The following is a 21,091-nucleotide window of genomic DNA, read 5'->3' as shown; positions in this document are numbered from 1 at the left end:
GGTCACAGCAGGGACATTGTGAAAAAGTCCATTTAAATGAACATCACATTGTTCAACTATTGAATAGTGTCAAACAAATGTTTACTCCTCCTAGACTTTCTTACTTTGCATCAATGTCCTCTTCTAGCTTTGTCCACCAAACCTAAACTGTTATAGCATGATCTTTACCTAATTCCTTCCAAGCCCCCACATGGAAAGATCTGTCTTAAACTAGATTCCAAAACTTTATAAATATCCCGACTTTTGATGCTACTATAACTTTATCAAGGTTGTGTTCAGCTCTGCTATGGTAGACAATCATCTCTATTTACCTTAACTTCAGGTTGGTTTGTTGATGTTTTTAGGGATTCAGTAAGTGGTTAGTTAGGCTTATATTTCTTTGATTTAAATTTCTTTAATGTGATTATATTTCTTTCATTCCTTTGTTTTTTATGATACAAGTGCTAAGTGGACATCTCGTGATTAATTCTGAAAGAGAAAATAACCTACCACCCTGGTTCCATCCCTAAAATTTTTTTATTAGTTTGTGATCTGAGTGACATGGCTTATACTCATTTGTCTTCTCTGGGAGATAATGGTGGAAAATACAGGGTTGTTGTGAGAGTTAAATGAGGTGGTATCTTTGAAAATGCCCTGCAGAGTACTATGTAAAGACAGAATGATTTTGTCATGGGTATTACTTATTCTATCTAGTGGTTCTTCTCATTCATTCAATGTCGAACAGATTTCTGGCTGGAAGGCCAGATGAGGGAGGCCTGATCAGTGAGGATGATTCTCAAGTTTCTGCACTATTGGACAGGATGGTTGTGGACCATTTTCTGAGCTAGGGGAAACAGATTAAAAGCAGAAGGGGAGATGGGGGCTAGAAGTAGGACAACATATGGGAAGACAATGCATGGATCCCTTCCTATGATATTAACCACTTCTTAGCACCTAATGGAAAGTTTTCTTTAGGCATCTCTTTCATTCATTTTTCTTTTCTCCTGGGTAATCTCATCTATTCTAAGGTTTTAGACAGTAATTGTGCATTGATAACTCCTAAAACATTAGATTCATCCCAGATCTTGAGTTTGATTTGAATTCCAGCCATCCAGGGGGAAATTTCCATATAATTTTCCTGGTTGACTCAACCTCAACTTGTCAAATACTAGACTCATTATCTTCCTTATCTTGGCCAACTGAACCAGGATTCCTGAGATTAAACAAATGATCCTAACCTTTCCCCCTTCTCCCTCCATTCATTCATGGAGGAATTGAATTATGAATTTTAGAATTTTATGTGTCTGGCCATTCCCTTAGGCTCTGGAGATATAATCATTAAGTCAAATGGAAATAAACCCTAATCTCTTGGACTCAAGTCTCTTCCCACCCCACCCATTTCTTATATTTCTCTCCCCTGACGTTTTAAGTATTTCCCAAACTGTGTGCCTTAGAACAGAGGAATAGTCTTGGGTTGCCAATAGGTGTTAAATGAAACAAAACAAAAACAAAGCAAAACAAAGATTCTGAGATCATTTGAGTTGAGAAAAATAGGATTAATAAAATTTAAACATTCTCCTTATTGTTGGATTTCTCTGAGCATTTATTTTATTTTTTTAAAGCTTATTGAGGAATTGTTGATAAATATAAATTGTATATATTTAAAGTGTACAATATGATGATTTGATATATGTATACATTGTTGGATGATTACCAAGATCAAGATAATTAACACATCCATCACATAACATAGTTAACTCTCTCTCTCTCTTTCTCTCTCTCTCTCTCTTTTGTTTTTTGGTGAGAATGCTTAAGATCTACTCTCAGCAACTTTCTAGAATACAATATTAGTAAGATAGTTACCATGTTGTACATTAGATCCTCAGAATTTGTTTCTTCTTATAACTGAAAATTTGTATCATTTAATCTACATCACCCATTTCTCCCTCCCCTCTGACAACCACTATTCTATTCTCTGTTTCTATGAAATGTTCATGTGTATATATGCATTTTCTTTATCCATTCATCTGTCAAAGGACATTTAGTTGTTTCTGTATCTTGGTTATTGTGAATAATGCTGCAATGAGTATGGGAATATACACATAACTTCAAGATACCGATTCCAATTTCTTTGGATATGTACCCATGAGTAAGACTGCTGCATATGATAGTTCAATTTTTAATGTTTTGAGGAACTGTCTTACTATGGCAGAACCAACTTATATTCCCACTGTGTATAAGGATTCCTTTTTCTACACATCTTCACCAGCATTTGTTATCTCTTATCTTTTTGACAATACCCACACTGATAAAGGTAGGATGATATCTCATTGTGGTTTTGATTTACCTTTCCTTGATGATTTGTGATATTGAGAACTTTTTCATGTACCTATTGGCCACGTATATGTCTTATTTGAAAAAAAAAGTCTATTCATGTTTTTGCCCTATTTTAAAATTGGATTACTTTTTTGCTATTGATCTGTAAGAGGTCTTTACATATTTTGTATATTAACCCCTCCTTTATATACAGTTTTCAAATATTTTTGTCATTCTACAGGTGGCTTTTTCAATGTTTTGATTATTTCCTTCCTGCATGGAAACTCTTTAGTTTGATATAGCCTCACTTATTTATTTTAGCTTTTGTTGCCTATGCTTTTGGTGTCTTATGCAAGAAATCATGGCCAAGACAAATGTCAAGGATCTGTTTCCCTAAGTTTTCTTCTAGGGTTTTTACTTATGGGCCTTATGCATCTTGTAACTAATACTTACAGCACTGGTGAGTTAATTGACCATGTAACCCTTCATGTAAGGACCTTCCAGCTAGTATAGTGTACTTTACAGAAATCTTTAAGCCACCCTGCTTTAAAGAATGAATTCATTACCTCTCTCTCTCAATGTGTGTGTGTCTCTCATGAATAAAAAAAATATTTAAAAAAGGGGGGGGGGCATCCCAGGGTGACTCAGCAGTTTAGTGCCTGCCTTCAGGCCAGGGCGTGATCCTGGGGTCCTGGGATGAGTCCCACATTGGGTTCCCTGCATGGAGCCTGCTTCTCCCTCTGCCTGTGTCTCTGCCTCTCTCTCTCTCTCTGTCTCTATGAATAAATAAAATCTTTAAAAAAAAAAAAAGAATGAATTCATTCAAAAAATGATTTAATTCATTCTTTTATTTAGTATTATTGTGATGCTACTATGTGTTTTGATTACTTTTCTGTTAGGGATTGTGGAGAATAAAAAGAATAAATTATCTCTTCTGATCTGAAAAGATTTATAATTTCTTTTTTCTTTTTTTTTTCGTTTTCTTTCTGGTCCACTGGAATATTATACTTCCTTTTTTTTTTTTTAAGATTTTATTTATTCACGAGAGACCGAGAGAAAGAGAGGCAGAGACATAGACAGAGGGAGAAGCAGACTCCTTGCAGGGATCTCGATGTAGGACTGGATCCTGGGACTCCGGGATCATGCCCTGAGCCAAAGGCAGACACTCAACCCCTGAGCCACCCAGATGTCCCAGAATATTATACTTCCTAAAGCATTTGAGCTATTTTCTAATATTTGATGGTGTGTTTAACCCCAAATAGTAATTCAAATTTCGGTGACCCTTTCCTCCATGGTTTAGATTTTCTTTTTGAATTTCTCTTCTCCTTGTGCCATTTACCTCTTTTTTTTGTCTCACCGAAGATCTCCTTGCCATTTCTTTTTTTATTGAAAGCCCATAGTGTGGGAACTGTGTCAGACTTTCTTTTGTGCAATTTCTAGCAAATGTATCATGTCCAGAGGTTAATGAATGACAATGAATACTAGTGAATAGTGATGGGTTCACCAATGACTGTGTCTGTCTCCTTCTAATAGAGGGATTTCTGTGGCTAAGATGGACATGGAATGCATTTTTTTGGTATTTATTAACAAATGGAATTTTCCTTGTTTTGTTTTTAGCCATTATTTGGAAAGTTACTGCATTCTGAAGAATAGTCATTTGTAGCACAGCAAGTGCAATTTTGGTGTGCAAAATTGGTGTGCAGTTGGTGTGTTATACCATCTTCTATAAACCTGTAGCTATTGTTGGACTGTGATTTTTCTTATATGTACTGGGATAAGGTGAATCACGTTATTGAATAGAATCAACTCTAGCTTTATCAGAAGCTGAGCATGTTCATAGACTTTTTTTTTTTTAATCTGAAAAAAGTTCTCAAAGCTTCTGCTTGGAAACAGTGATTTTCTTCCAAGCTAATCTGAAATTTCTTAATGTAGTTATTGTGAAGCACACAGAGAGGTAGCGGTGTGTGTGTGTGTGTGTGTGTGTGTGTGTGTAAGTATATATGAATGTCATTTACTTTGTGGCTTATTTTTGATGAAAAATAAAATGCAATTTTGCATGTCTTTTCAATTTTCTGGATCAGATATTGTCCACACAAGTCATAAAGGAAGATGATACTAAGGCAAGGGCCAATTTTTACACATTTTTGGCATTCCAAAGAGGTGGTGATTATTAAACTCTTCACTGGTGACTCTCAGCCTACAATATGTACCAGAGAAATGAAAGTATGCCACTAAGATACTGACATCCTGTACTGGCAAATGTCAGGAGACCAGCTGGGTTTGCTTTTGTGTATACAGGGAAGCACACAGTGTAAAGGAGTAGACATATAAAAACATCCCAGTGAATTAATTCCATAAAAGGATTGTTTTGGTGAGATGTTTAGACTCAGTCATGTCTACTTCATTCTAATTAACTTGTGCCAAAGGTTGGCAAAAATGGACTAATTGGCCTCAAGTAAAATTGACATCCTTGAATATCAGCTGTTGAACATCTTTGCAGTAACTCAATTTATTAATGACAATTTATTAATAGGCTCTGATAAAACCTTTTTTGTACTCTAATGGAAAAATAATTTAGTGGACTGTAGGAAATTTGGGGGGAAAGTTTAATGATACTGAGAGAGTTCATAGCATGTGATGGGACTTAGAAAGGAAGGCCTTTATGGGCAACATCAATTACTGTGTAACTCAGTAAGTTTCTCTGCTGCTCCTCCCTCTCCTGAGGTCTGTGGTAATGGTACCACCCTTTCCTCTAGGAAATGCTCCCAACTGTGGAGTCTGAATGATGTGGCCATTTTATTATTAACTCCAACCTGGCCACAGATGATTGAGACCTAGGCACAGGCTTCTAACCCAGCCCTATCAGAATCCTTCCCTGGAGGTTTTACAAACACAAACAGGGGAAGAGATGGGTCCCTAGATGGTAGCAAAGCCATGACATATTAGGTACAGAAGCAGCTGGTGGCTATATTTTCAAAATATGGAAGATGCTGCTCAGAGAGAACACATATCCAACATATCCTCTGTAGAGAGAAGCACAGACAGGAGATGGGAGAGCCTTGAAGGGTACGAACTTCTGTTTCCAGCTACACCTCAGGCCTAACTATACTTCGATCCTTCTATTGCTACATGTCTGCTAATAAATTCCTCTTTGGCGCAAGCCAGTTTGATTGGGTTTCTGTCACTTTCAAGCAAAGAAGTCTTGATTCATTGTCTGAAAAATATGCACTAGGGAGAAGTATTAGAACAAACAAGTTAATTTTCTTTAAAAGATTTTATTTATTTATTTGAGAGAGAGAGCGCACTAGCCTGGGTGGGGAAGGGGAGGTAGTGCAGAGGGAGAAGTGGCTCCCAGCTGAGCAGGTAGCCCAATGCAGGACTCAATCCCAGGACCCTGGAATCATGGCCTGAGTTGAAGGCAGACACCTAACTGACTGAGCCACCCAGGCACCTAAAGTCAATTCTGTTAAAGCAAAAAGCTTGCATTCCTACAAAAAACTTGGCCTGCCTATTTGAGTGGAGTGCTACACTGAGAAATATTAGATACACAGTAAGAGTGTGATTAGAAACCTGATTAGTGTCTGTATGAATGTGCTGTATAGATCTAGAAAAAATATTAAATTAAAAAGCCTGCTACATGTGCCAGATTAATATTTTATTCATTTCAGCTTTCTCCCTCCCCTATCCTGCCACATGAAACTCTTCAATTGGTGCAAAACTCAAGCAAGGCTTATGTGCCAGTAGTCATAAGAAATTTAACGCAACTGGTATGTTACTCAAGCAAGCACTTGTTTCATACCACAGTGGAGTTCATACTATGCAAGATAGATGAGAGGCAAAACAGTTTTTTCCCCCCATGGGAGCAATCTTAGATTATATGCAGATAGTTGCTAATCACTTATAATTTTAAAAATATACTTAATTTATAAGATTAAAACTCAAACCATTAGCAGCCATTTGCCAATAAGCACAAGATCTAAGCGCAGGAGGCCTACCTTTCCATCTTACCACATGATATGTGAAGGCCCACCTTCTCTGCAGGACATGAAAACTACTGGTTGTTCATTTCCAACATTTGTCTTCACCTCCTCCACCTTGACTTTGGGCTGTATTTCCCAGCAAGCTGTGGCAGAGAGGAAAGAGTCTTTGACCAGACATCTGGAGATAACAAGAGGCTTTACTATTTATGTGTTCTGGAAACATAGGTAGACTAATCTCTGAGCTTTTTTTTACTCATTGGTATGAAGAAACAATACCAACCTCAGAGAGCTGTTAAGCAATAAAACTTTATTCATCAGCTGATTAATTTAAAAACATTTATTAAGTGACTATTATTGCAAGGTACCCTTTTGGGAAACACATTGAGCAAAACAAGCCAGAATCTCCAGCTGCCTAGAGCTTATTGTTTAATGATCGCGAAAGGCCTTAATGGGTAAATATATATACTATGTAAGACAATGACAAATGCTAAGGAAGAAAATAAAGTGGAGGAAAGGATTAGGAAGTGATGTAACTTTGGAATTATGGCCAGGAAAGACCTCCTGAGCTTATATTTGGGAGAAGATGAAAAGGAAATAAGAAAGGAAGGAAAGCAGGAAGGCAGGAAGGCAGGAAGGCAGGAAGGCAGGAAGGAAGGAAGGAAGGCAGGAAGGAAGGAAGGCAGGAAGGAAGGAAGGAAGGAAGGACGAGCCAAATCAGGCATATATCTGGAGTAAGAGCTTTCCAAATAGAGAGGACCATTGCCAGGATTCTAGGAAGGAAACATGCAAGGTGTGTTGGACAAATAGAAAGGACAGAATTGTAGCTGGAGTGGAGCGAGGTGGAGGAAAGATCACAGAGGCCCTTCTAGGTCCCAGAAAAGACTTTGATCTTATCCTCTCTGTGAATGAGATGGAAGACTGATGGAGGGTTTTGCAACAAATTCCTTGAAAGTGCCTAGACCAGTTCTAGTACATGGCCAGTGTTCAAAAAATGCTTGCTGATAGAATCAAGGATTTGATCTTACCTACCTGCTTCCACTTTCAGCAGAGCATGAAAGGTTGGGGCCATGGTTACACTGTGTTATGATCTTTACATGAGGTAAAAAAATGCCTCTGAACTTCTCATAAATGGCTGCAGCTTGCTCCTCCTTCATCACCATCTTTGTTTCTTTAAGAGGCTAGAGCGGGTGGTCAAAACTGGCCTAGAATCTGCAATGCAGTAGATTGATAGTTTTATCAATAACCTGTTAGTATAATAATAATTCCTGGGAACAGATCTGATAGTTGTTATATTTCCTATCAATGAGTAGGAGCTCATTAAACCTATTTACCTAGTAGTTTTAGAACCTTAAAGGAAGTTAATTATGTAGAATTCAAGAGAGCATAGAAATAGAAAAACAAAGTGAGTTGATCAGAGAGGAAGAGTCACACCTTCTGGGTTTCCCATATGACCTTGATCCTGAGATAGAATTGTAATGGGAGGGAAGTTGGCCCATAATGTTGAAAGTGAGTTTCCCACACCCAATATGTTCACAGATGTTCCTAACTACCTCAACTCATCTCTGAGAAAATCAGAAAAGTAAGGCTGGAGCTCATTTATGAGCTCTCACTACTCAAAACAATGATTTAAAAATCTCCCTTGATACAGTAAGCAAACAAAAACCAGCTGTGAAGTAAAATGTGGCTTTCTTGTTTTTCCTTTTGTTTGAGGAAGGCATTTAACTGACACTTGCTAGTCAGAACTAGAGTCTTGCTGGTTAAGGATTGCTCAAGCTTCTAAACAGGAATCAAGTTTAGCTATGTTTTCATCAATACTATACCATATTTCTCTCTTTCTCTCTCTCTCTCTCGAACTCTTACTTTTCTCTCCCTTACCTGCAAAATAATAAGACCTATTGACTTTTTGGTCACAACTGTGTTACAAGAATTTTCAGGGTGTAGAGTATATTTAAAATGAAGAATCTACAATTCATTTGGAGAGGATGGATTTCACAGCTATAAATAATCTTTTTATGATATGACTAGTGGTCATGGTGCCAATTATATTCATCAAATGTGTTTGCAACAAATGGGAATAAACATCCCTGAAATCAAAGACAGTTTACTTTTTTCAAAATAAACACATTTATTAGTAATGTCTATGAAACATCATAAAAAGTATCTAATGCATCTATGATTTTGTATTTTCAAGGTAACTGTGAGAATGAGATTTGTTGAAATAGATTGATAAAGAAGAAAATTGAAGTAAATAAGATTAAGGAGCAGGGAAGATATGAGATTTATACTTTTCTAGACCAGATAATTATGATCTGACTCCGTTTAAATTGGACTCTATGAAAACTGGTCCTATAAGAGTTGCCTAGGCAAGACTAATTTGTGTTCAATGAATTTTAGATATTTTTCAATTTCCTTACTTTTTTAAAAGCCTGACTAATTGGAAGGAAATATAATTCAGCATATTGTATGAATATTTATTTTGATGAGTTGAAGTTGGCTTGGCAGGGATATATTTATCTACTGGAATATATGACTAGATTTGCCAATACCTCTCCTAACCTCTGGTGGAAGCACTCACCCTCTTGTTAGGAAAGTATCATCCCTCCTCCCTCTACTGTTTCCTTTGCTATGAGATTTAGTGGAGGCTGCCATTTAATTTTTTTTTTTTTTAAAGAACCTTTTCTTTCTGGCCACAGGGTCTGGATGAAGAGGAGGCAACTGTTTCAAATTGGGACAGCCTTGGTACTTAATCTCACAGCTATAGGCATTGGTTTAGGAATAGGCATATTGACCCAAATTAACTCAAATCAGAGTCTCCTCCCATTTTTTAAAAAAATTGGAGTAATAAACAGTAGTCCTTCTTGAAGGCCAACAATTGTAGGAGGCCACATACTTTGTGTGGAAGGTAAGATTGCATAGAAGATAATGAATATCCAGAAAAAAAGAAAAGCAGGGTGAGAATCCTGAACTCGCTCCTGGTTCCAGCTGTCCTTGAATCCAGTCCTTTCCACATTCTTTCAGGTAGTTGAAGCTGGGACTGTCTTTTTGGCTGAGGGCTTTTTGAAAGCCTTTCTTTGTTTCTTGCTCCAATGACCAAGGCCTAAAATCTAGATCTTGAGATAAGATAGCATCCATCTCATCTCTGATTGCAGAGGCTGGACAATATTCATTTTGTTGTTTTTCATACTGATTTAGAAATCTTGAAAAACTCAAAGGTAAGTTTATCTTCTCAGGTCAAGTTCCGTACTTCAATTGCTTATTTGTATATATTCATGATGATTTAAAGTATCTATTTATATTTGTCTACATTCAGATGCAACTAATATGCTATCTACGTAGTAGGCATTTTAGACATAAGCTGAAATCACAAATGAACAAGCTGTATGAAAGGCAGCTTAAAATATGACCTTTAAATTTTTTATTGTGCATTTCTGGTCTGTCAGTTCTCATTCTATATAGTTTTATCTTGATACAGAGAATTCCTGTTATGATAACCAACAAGGATTTAGACTTGTATCTTGGGCATTTTATTGTGCTACATATATCTGTTGTGATGTAGAAACATAAAATATATATTACATCGTGCACGTGTGCGCACACACACGCACTCCTGCAATCAATCCATAATAATGCAATTTGCTATTACTGAAATTAAATCATCTCCACTTATCACCGGCTCTTTGTAAAATATTCTAATGATAAATACAAGCTCAATGGTAAATTTTTCAAAGTCAGGTTAGATGATTTTTGTTGTTAAAAGTCCATGTTACACTGACTTTTATGCTGGCCACTTATGAAAACAATTACTATCTGTGGCCTGCCAGGAGTCTGTTGAAGCATACCACAATCATCAATGTTCATATGTAGATAGACATATTGCTATCTTTGACATCAACAGATGTAGCATTTTCATACCATACAGAAAGTAATGGTGCCTGACATTTCTAGGTTGAAAGCACTTCTTTGTTTCTTGCTGTAATGGAAATAGACTTTGTGGCCATCTTGTTCACTTCAAAATTGTATGTAAATATTTCTATAAAAATAGAGAGGTTTCCTTTTATTATCTCATGGAAGCTGGGAAATAAAGGTGAAGAGACAACATTGCCAAACTTCAGATGATTTTTAAAATAGTTTAAATTCTATATATCAAAAATAGAATTGAAATACAAGTAGTACTTGTATTTTTTTTTTTTTTTTGGTAGATGGTGAGTTTGTATGACCTTTTCATAAAGAACTAAAGGATAGAACACACTTTAGAAAGATGCAAACAGCTGAAATATCTCAACTCCCTGGTATCATTTCATATTTAGGATGTTATTCTGTTGTTGAGAACAGAATGAAAACCCTATGACTTTGATTCTGAAGAATATCAAATGAGACAGCATTAGCACCCAAGATTTTCACAAAGTCCTCCTGAATCAGCTATATTTTGACCAATTTCTATTTTCTAGTGAAGCTCTGAAGTGCTAAACAAGTTGACATAATTTTTGCCACCTGAATGTTTTGACATGGTGAGGAGTCACTGGTTACAAAAAGGATTCACAGCTAGTACAAATGTCGTTGGAGGTAGTAGTTGGTACAAGCGTAGAATAATTGTAATTGGTGTTTATATCTTGGGAGAGAAAGTGCTTTTTTTATTCTTAGATCTAATGTGGATGATCTCTAATACTATAAAGTTTTGAAGCTGACCAGCTATGTTATATTCACATGGTACAGTATGGCACCCAAAGGTGGTGGAAGCTAATGGGTGAGGCTTCCCCTCAGAGTTTTCAAAAGGAGCTTTTATTGAAATTTTCCTGATTATAAGCCTTAGTTTATACTCGTTTTGTTTTTAAAGATTTTAATATTTGTTGTGAAATTCTTTTAATAACAATATGAACATTCTAGTTTATAAGTTTATTTTTAAAAAGATTTTATTTACTCATCACACACACACACACACACACACACACACACACACACAGAGGCAGAGACACAGGAAGAGGGAGAAGCAGGCTCCATGCAGGGATCCCGATGTGGGACTTGATTGGGGGTCTCCAGGGTCATGCCCCCGGCTGAAGGCGGCCGGCGCTAAACCGCTGAGCCACCCGGGCTGCCCCCATTCTATTTTATTTAAAGGAATACATGTTTGAGCAGAAAATTTAGAATATACAGAAAAGTAAAATTAAGGAAAAAGTTGTTATTCATTATCTCATCATCCAGGAATAACGGCTGTTAAAACATTGATAATATTTACCTTCATTTTTCTATGCAAAGCTACATTTAAAAAATCAAATTTTTAATGATATAAATTACCATGTTATTTCCTTTTCTGCTTTTTAAATATAAAGTGATATAATAAACATTCTAATTAGCTATTTTCTTTTTTAAATTTTTTTAATATTTATTTATGATAGTCACAGAGAGAGAGAGAGAGAGAGAGAGGCAGAGACACAGGCAGAGGGAGAAGCAGGCTCCATGCACCGGGAGCCCGACGTGGGACTCGATCCCGGGTCTCCAGGATCGCGCCCTGGGCCAAAGGCAGGCTCCAAACCGCTGCGCCACCCAGGGATCCCCTAATTAGCTATTTTCTTAAAAGAATTATTATAATGGTTATGTGACATCTCATTCTGTGAATGTATAAACTTCAATTAATTTTGTTGTTTTGGGAAACTTACAAAGTTTATAATTTTTGATGTATATAATGATGCTCCAGTTCATCTTTTTGTGGGAGTTTGACAGTATCTAATAACATCTGAGCTGTGCGTATCCTAGAGCTTTGTAGTGTGATTTTAATTATATACTTGAAAGACATTCTTGCCTATGTGTTGTAGAAGGAAAAGTTGCTGCACTGTTTACAGTATAATTGTCCTGTCAATAGGGTATAGATAATACATTAGGGTTTATTTATAGCATGGGATAATGCATAGACTTGTTTACTGAGTATAGGAAACAGTAGTACAGTAGTACAGTACAGTACATATAAAATTAACAAATCAGATGAGTGAATTAATGTGGATGAATCCCTAAAACTTAAGTTTAGGATCAAGAAGAAAGTGACAAAGAATTCCTAGTATATCATTTATAAAAAAATTTAGGGACACCTGGGTGGCTCAGTGGTTGAGCGTCTGCCTTTGGCTCAGGGCATGATCCCAAGGTCTTGGGATGGAGTCCCGAGTCGGGGTCCCCATGGGGAGTCTGCTTCTCCCTCTGCCTATGTCTCTGCCTCTCTCTCTCTCTCTCTCTGTCATGAATAAATAAATAAAATGTTTTAAAAAAATTAAAACACAAATACAGTGTATCTTGTTTATGGATATTTAATAGCCTTCCTGACTAATTCTAGAGATGAAATGTGTATGATTTGTATAAAGCCAGTCCTCCCATTTGTACACAAGACCTGAACTCTTTTGCCTCCTCAGGGAGTCTGCTCCAGTAATTCTCCCCAATCTCTTTTGCATCATCATTGCTTCCTGCTCTCCTGGACCACTGCCAACATAAAAACAAAACAAAACAAAAAACCCAGTTCTGCTTACCCTACTCCTCCCTCCACTGCCGTGCTAGCGAACATTTCATTTTTCTGCTCCCCTTTGAGGCAAAATCCATAGAAACCTTCACTTCTTTCCTCCCATTGACTAGTCATGTTTTCACTGTCCTCATTGCACTAAAACAGCTCTTTTCAAGGCTATCAGTGACCTCCCAGTTGCCAGATCCCATGGTTGGCTTTATCAGCTTCATGTGATCATTTCGCCTCCTTGATGCACTTTCTTCACTTGGCTTCCAAGAAGCCTCATTGTCTTGTCTTTCTCCCTACTGATCTGGTGTCTCTGCAGTTCCTCCTCTACTCACAGTCCTCTCCAGGTTGGAGTGATTTCATCCTCAATCCCAGGTCCTCTCTCTCACTTCTGCCTTGGTCCTTTTGTTCTCTTCCAGTTCTGTGGCTTTAATTACTGTCTCTACACTGATGATGTTGCTCAAAAGGACTTTCCAGCTCAGACATCTCTCCTGAACTGAAAACTTGTATGTCTGCCTTCCTACCAGACATTTCAGATGGCTAAAGGACATCTCAAACTGAACATGTCTAAAAAGTTTCCCTGATCTCCCCAAGATATCTTCTACCCATGGTCATTTACATTGCAATTACCAGTAAGTCCATTTTCCCAGTTGTTCATTTATAACCCGTATTCAGTTTTTGCAGGAAATCTTATTGATTTGACCTTTAAAATACATCCAGCGTCTGACCACATGCACCACCTTCACTACTACCATCTTGTTCCAATTCACTGCCATCTCTCTGTTGGTTGACTTGGTCTGCCTCCCATCTGGCACCTTCGTTTCCACCCTGCCTCTCCACAGTAAGAAACTAGATTGATCTTTTTAAAGTATAGGCCAGATCCTATCACATCAGCTCAAAATCTTCTAATGGCTTTTTGTCCTTCTAAGATTGAAAGACACATATCTTACAAGGGCTTTAAGGCCCTTCCACCCTCTGCCCCTTCTTGCATTCTGATTCTCTTACTACTGACTTCCTTGCTCCCTATGGTACAGCTGCACCAAGCCCCTCTTAAACACATAGGTATGGGCTTCTGCTCTCACTATTCCTTCTGTGTGCAACACTCTTTCCCTTTATACCTACATGGCTCCACCTCCTTTAAGTCTTTGCTCAATGTTATCATCCTAGTGACACTCACTTTAAATACACTCTTCTCTCTAACTAGGTCTATAACCCACCAGATCCCTCTCCTGCTGTATTTTGCCCATTACCTTCTAAAGTACTGTTGAATATATTTGTTAATGTGCATTTTTTATTTTCTGCCTCCTCCGGCACCTAGATAGTAAGCTTCCATTAGAGTGGGGATTGCTGTCTCTTTGTTCACTGACCTATCTCAGACACCTAGAACAAGCCCCAGCAGCAACAGTTAGACTCCCAACCAATACTGTTGAATATATTATCTATTAAGAAAGCTAGGACACAGATGGGCGTGATCATCAGCCACCTTAGGATAGTGATACCTTTGGAGAGGTAGGAAAGGGAAAAAACTTAGGGAGCTTTAGCTATACATAATGGTGAATGAAAGATAAAACAAAATCCATCAGAAAATATAACAATATTTAATACCTATTGAAAGAGTATTTTTAACTTGTATGCACTTTTAATATACATCAAAATGTTTAAAAAGGAGATATTGTGATGAACATCCTTGTACATGAATCTTTCATTTTCCATTACTTCCTTGGGCTAGATGTTTTAAAGGAACTACAAGTTTATTTTAAATTTTATTTTTAGAGAGAGAGTAAGTAGGGAGAGGGGCCTAGGGAGAGAGAGAAAATCCTAAGTAGGCTCTATGCTCAACAGGAGCCTGACATGCGTTCAATCCCAGGACCCTAAGATCATGACTGGAGCCAAAATCAAAAGTCAGATATTCAACTGACTCAGCCACCCAGGCACCCCAGGAACTGAAAGATTTAAGACTTCAAAGACTCTGAAGTTCATGATACTTATGAATAAATTGTCATTAACCGCTAGGGTATGTTAGGACTGTCACACTGTGATTTATAATGAGATATTGATATTTGATCTTTGTCCTGTTTCTGGAACAGAGCTCCATAAAAGACTTGGAATTTCCTAAGTGATTGAGCAATAAAGGTGCTTTTTGTTATGTTAATTAGTAGCTTTGGAAAGCCCCTCAGGTAGGATGGGGGCTGGTTGCCAGTATAGCCAGTTTTCTATTAGAGGATTGGAACTTTCTTCCTATCCCCAGAACTTCTGTGAGAACAGAAGGGCTGGAGGTTGAATGATTACATCACCAATGGCCAATGATGTAATCAATCATGCCTAGGTAATGAAGTCTCCATGAAAACCTCAAGAAGATGGATTTGGAGGGATTCTGGGTTGGTAAACCCGTGGAGGTGTGGGGAAAGTGGCATGCCTGAGGGGGCACAGGAGCTCTGTGTTGATTCCCACATATTTTGCCCTATGCATCTCCTACATCTGGCTGTTCCTGAGTTATGTCCTTTTAAGTGGTAATCTATTAAGTGAACTGTTTCTCTTGAGTTTTGTGAACTACTCTAACAAATTAATGGAATCCACGGAGGGGGGTGTGGGAAACTCTGATTTATAGCCATTCTGTCAGAAGCACAGGTAACAGACTACATTTTTGGTTGGCATCTGAGGGAGAGAGCAGTTTTAATTTTTAATTTTAATTTCCCTAAGCTTTTGCTTATGGGATCAGATGCTGTCTCTTGGTAGACAGTGTCAGAATTGAGTTGAGTGGTGGGACACCCAGCTAGTATCTGAGAATTGGTTGGTGGTGCACGCTCCCCAACCCCACATTTCAGAATTGGATGACAGCATGGTTAGGCCTAGGGTGCCTGGGTGGCTCAGTCAGTTAAGTGGCTACCTTCAGCTCAGATCATGATCTTGGGGTCCTGGGACTGAGCCCCACATAGGCTCCCTGCCCAGTGGGTAGTCTGCTTCTCCCTCTTACCATCCCTTGACTCAGGCTCTCTCTCTCAAATCAATCAATCAATCAATCAATCAATCAATCTTTAAAAAAAAAATGGTTAGGCCCATTTTACCACAACCTCATCAGGAATAAGTAGAATAATCCTAATCATTACCTTTTATGGAGGACTTCCTATAAACTGGCACCACCACTTGACAAAAATATCTAATTTATTCTTTCCAACAACTGTATGTAATTAGCACTATATTAGCCCCATTTTTCAGATGAAGAAACCAAGACAAGGATACAAATATATTGCCCATCACTCAGCTTGAAAATGGCAGAGCCAGTATCTAAATTCATAGTTACATTCCATTAAAGTTTATGCCCTTGACCAGGGCATCATAAAATTTTTCCTCTCTTGAAATGTAAAAAGTTATCTTGTGGTTTTAGGCAACTTTTTTCACCTGAAACAATGCTTATGGAATAATTCCTATTCTTGAAATTAATTTTTTCCCCAGTGTTATGACAGGGTATTGTTTCTTTACATTCATTTTCTTTGTATCACAATGAACACTTTTGATCTCTCTTGAAGTCTTATTTCATTTTGTTTCCATTTATTTGTTTCCTATTGTCCTAGTTATTTTCCTCAATATCTAGTCTTTCATTTTATTGTGCTTCTTTTTTTTTCTTGTTCTCTATATTTTGACAACACTTCTAAGGTTTGTCTTCTGTAGAAATAATGACTTTCTTTTGTTTTCTTCCAAACAGCTTCCAATGTGAGTTAAAGCCCAAGAATTTAATGTTCTCTAAACACATCTTTATCTCATCTCATTCTGTTTCCTTTCTAGATCTTACTGTTTTAATCTCATCCTGCTTTCCAATCAGTTCACTCTATTGGTCCCTTATGGCCCTTTCTACCACTTTATGGAGGTGATGTCTGCTTGTATTTTATTGAAGATGTTATATGTTAAGGAAAGTATATACTTCTCTTTCCTGTGATAAAGTTTTTTTTTTTTTTTTTAAGATTTTATTTATTTATTCATGAGACACAGAGAGAGAGAGAGGCAGAGACACAGGCAGAGGGAGTAGCAGGCTCCATGCAGGGAGCCCGACGTGGGACTCGATCCAGCGTCTCCAAGATCACGCCCTGGACTGAAGGCGGTGCTAAACCGCTGAGCCACCCAGGCTGCCCGATAAAGTTTTTTACAAGACATTTTCTTCTCTGGACCTTCATAATGATATTTCTTTTTCCTTCTTATGTTTTTTTTTTTTTTCCATAGGTCATTTGATTTATTCTATATTTAGCAATAAAAAATATGAAACTATCATTCCAATTTCTCTTGTCTTCTATTCATCTTCTTGACTGCAGGATGAACTTCTTTCTAGGATTTTGTAGGTGGATGGCCAGCAGGACAGCTTAGATCCCAGGATATTAGGTTTACTAGTTTTCTAGTTTTCTTTGAAAGAGCTCTATTGTACAAATATGAGATCTTTATCTATCACCACCAACTCTCTGCATTGATCCTTACATCCGTGTTCCCTGGCATGCAGAAGCAATACGTTTATTAAAAATTGTATTTTTCATCATGCATTACTGGCCTCATTTTTGTTTTTGCCTATAAATGCTTTAGTATTGAGAAATTCAGTGCAAGGCTTCCTACCAAATCTCCCTTGTTGCTCTCCTTTTGTTTTGGGGAGCTGTAATTACTGAATTGCTGTAAAAAGATGAATGGTGAGAAAGAAAAAAAGGAGTACTCTAACTTACACTTACTCCCACTCCCTCCACCCTCTCCCCTTACAAAATGGCAATAAGGCTTCAAGGTTTTCTTGTTGATATAGACCTGGGCCTCTATCAGGGAAGAGGCAATAATCTATATGTAAAATGTTTTCCTATATTGTTGTTGGCAAGTGAGGTGGTATTATTTGATGAAGGAAAACCATAGTTAACTCTCCTTATGTTTTTCTCTGTACAGAGCTAATAAATTGTAGTAAGAAAAAAATCTAAAATATTTTTGTGAAAATTTTCAGATTATTGCCAGGAGCAATAACATAGCTTTGTCATTTCTTTCCCCAAATTTTTATTTTGAAAAATTTTAAGCCTATAAAATGAACCAAATAATAATAAAATGAATACTTTTGCAGTTTTTTAAAAAAGATTTTATTTGAGAGAGAGAGAGCATGAACAGGGCGGAGGAGCATAGAGAGAGGAAGAAGCAGGCTTTCCACTGAGCAGGGAGCCCAATGTGGGACTCAATCCCGGGACCCTGGGATCATGACTTGAGCTGAAGGTAGATGCTTACCCAAGAGCCACCCAGGCACTCTACTTTTGTAGTCTTAACCTAGATTTACTAGTTAACATTTTGTTACATTTGCTTTTTCCCTCTTGTACTCTGTTTCTCTGCTATATTATTTGACATTAAATTACAGTTATCATGACACTTCATTCCTAAGCGTATTAACATAGCTCTCCACTTTCAGTCATGATGGAGTAACAAGGGCTAGACTTATTCTTTTACAGAAGCTTAAAAAATGGACCAAATATATGGAACAACTGCTTTCAAAAATTGAGCAACAGATAGCACAGGAATATTATTATAGAATGAAGAAACAAACAAAATAAGCCCTATAATCACTCCGGGTTTCTTTTGCCCACAACCAATTTCTGGACAGAAGACACAGGAAGGGGGGACTTAAAAAGAACCATGCAAACATGCTGAGTTGAAGAGATGATTAGAGTTTAGCGGGACTGTTTCTGCTAGAAGTTGCAGAAAGGTAGGAAAAAGAGATCCAGGAATATGTATAATGATTTTTCTTAACACTTGGCTGAGTACTATGCCTCACAGGGCTGACCAAACATGACCAGATAACTGTAAGATGAACAATCACAAGAATTGGGGTGCCTGGGTGGCTCAGCGATTGAACGTCTGCCTTTGGCTCAGGGCGTGATCCTGGGGTCCTGGGATCGAGTCCTGCATCGGGCTCCCTGTTACAAGCCTGCTTCTCCCTCTGCCTATGTCTCTGCCTCTCTCTCTCTGTGTCTTTCATGAATAAATAAATAAAATCTAAAAAAAAAAAAATCAATGCAGGGGAATTTCATGTTCTAATCAATCAAAGTAGAGTTGCTCCACTAGGACATTCAGTACAGACCCTAGATAGGTTATGATTTAGTAATTCTGAACTATTCCTGGAGTAAAGTCTACTCTAGACCTGTCATAGAAAATTTTACAAAAAAGTCTTGAAGGGAGAAAATTGATGTACAGGTAGCACTGTCTGTGAAAATAAAAGCCACAAATTCTTTAAAGGACACAATAAAATACCACATAGCATTCACAAAGGCCAGGATCCAATAAAACTACTGGATAGGCCAGGAAGAAGGAAAAAAAATGACCTGAAATCAGGAGAAAAATCAGTCAGTAGAAACAGCTCCAGAAGTGAGAATGATGATAGAACAACTCTGATAACAATGTATAAATATTTAAAAGAAAATACACATATGATGGGAAAAGAAATAAGAAATCAGACAAATGAAACCACCACATAAAATTTCCAGATACTAAAAATACAATTTTTGAAATAAAGATTGTCCTGGATGATATGAAAAATCCACAGATTTCAAGGACATATCAATGAACTTGAAATCCTAGAATCCTAAAGAAAGCAAACAGAGAAAAAAAAAAAAAAGAAAGACTGAAGAAAAGAATGGATACGAGGTGAAAATAGGGCATGTCCCAGATAAACTGGGAAATTGTCACCTACTTATTGGTGATATAATAGTCTTCCCTGCAAGTTTTCTTTCCACAGTTTCAGTTATCTGTGTCAACCATGGTCCAGAAGGAGATGATCCTCTTTCTGACATATCATCCAGTGGCCAATAGAAGCCAAACACTATGTCATAGTGCCCATGTCACTTACCTCACTTCATCTCATCATGAAGGCCTTTTATCATCTCACATCATCATAAGAAAAGAGAGATGAGTACAATATATTTTGAGAGAGAGCACATTCACATAACTTTTATCATAGTATTTTGCTATAATTGTTCTATTTGATTATTGTTAATCTCTTACTGTAATTAATTTATATATTAAACTTTATCTGAGGTATGTATATATAGGAAAAATATAGTATATATATATTATATATATATATTTTATATATATATAGTTTGGCTCTATCTGCTGTTTCAGGTATCCACTGGGGATCTTGGATAAAACTATAAAGGCAATACTTTATAAAAATTAAAAACCTTAAAGTGAATAAAGTAGAAGTTAAAACTTTATAATGAATGAAGGGACTACTGTATTAAGTTTAACCAAGATCACTTGGTTAAAGTAGCTTCTATTAGTGGAACCAATCTATTTTTTTGTTTTGCAATTGTCAAAATGTGGGATAATACATTGAGAACATGTGAATATTATGTCCCTTAATCACATTTTACATATTGATTTTTGTACCCACTAATGAACCTAAATAAATTATTACATTTGAGCTGGAAAATGGCAGCTTTCTTATTTTATCGTTTCTTTTGAGTTTGTTAGTTGGCATTCTTATGTAAAGAAGATCTTTCCTTAACTGCCCCTTATGACCTTCTAATATTCTTATGGACTCTTATATTAGAATCATTCTTTATTGTGCTCCAATCATTAGAAAAATTGATCTATGGGAACTCTTGCAAACTGGCTTCTTTGTTGTTTTGGTCTGTCCCATTTGTTTCTGAGTACTTTCTTGCTTATGTTACAAGATGTTCCGGTTTAAATTTGTAAATTTCATTTTCCATTGCTTTATCTATTTATATACAGGAACTCTGTTGTTTCAGTTATTGATCTTTATAATTTTACTATCTGGTAGCAGAAACCCCCTGTTATTATTCTTCCTCTTCAGGATTCTGGGATTTTTTTCCCATGTACACTTCAGAATTAATCCATGGAGCTTTCAGGAAAAAAAAAATCATTGATAATTTTCTTAGAATTTCACTGATTAGTATACTAACCTGGGGAGAATTAGCAAATGTTTAATGATACTAAATTGCCGGGTCCTACAAGAGATAATGTCTTTCCATTTGTTCTAGTCTCTCTTACTTTTTCTTCCTTCCTTCCTTCCTTCCTTCCTTCCTTCCTTCCTTCCTTCCTTCCTTCCTTCCTTTAATAGAATTTTCTTTTTCAAGTTTATTTTTGTTACTTTAATTGGATTTTTCTCTTTCAATATATCTTCCAAATGGTATCATTTTTAATTTTATGAAGGCTATTTACTTTTGGTGAACTAATTTTATGTCCTAATAGATTGCTTAATTTCTTTAATATTTGTGTTAGTTTTATCATTGGTTCTCTAGGTTCTGGGTTTTAAAGGTCCACTATAATGTCATCTACAAAATAGAGGTAATATTAGTTCATTTCC

The 21,091-nt window shown here is 36.9% G+C and overlaps 1 long non-coding RNA gene across 1 annotated transcript; it reads right to left on the bottom strand.

Annotated features, from left to right (window-relative positions):
* Positions 1 to 6,315: 6,315 nt before the first annotated feature.
* Positions 6,316 to 19,534, bottom strand: LOC119866671. The gene is made up of 3 exons (XR_005380851.1): positions 19,454 to 19,534; positions 7,305 to 7,484; positions 6,316 to 6,418 (listed from the first exon to the last, which is right to left on the bottom strand). It is a non-coding gene; the product is annotated as an uncharacterized LOC119866671 (long non-coding RNA).
* Between the last annotated feature and the right edge of the window lie 1,557 nt (positions 19,535 to 21,091).

This window comes from Canis lupus, chromosome 29, assembly GCF_011100685.1.
Source record: "Canis lupus familiaris isolate Mischka breed German Shepherd chromosome 29, alternate assembly UU_Cfam_GSD_1.0, whole genome shotgun sequence".
Classification (NCBI taxonomy): Eukaryota; Metazoa; Chordata; class Mammalia; order Carnivora; family Canidae; genus Canis; species Canis lupus.
The sequence above is the reverse complement of the archived record's forward strand: the minus strand, read 5'-3'. Positions and strand labels throughout refer to the sequence as shown.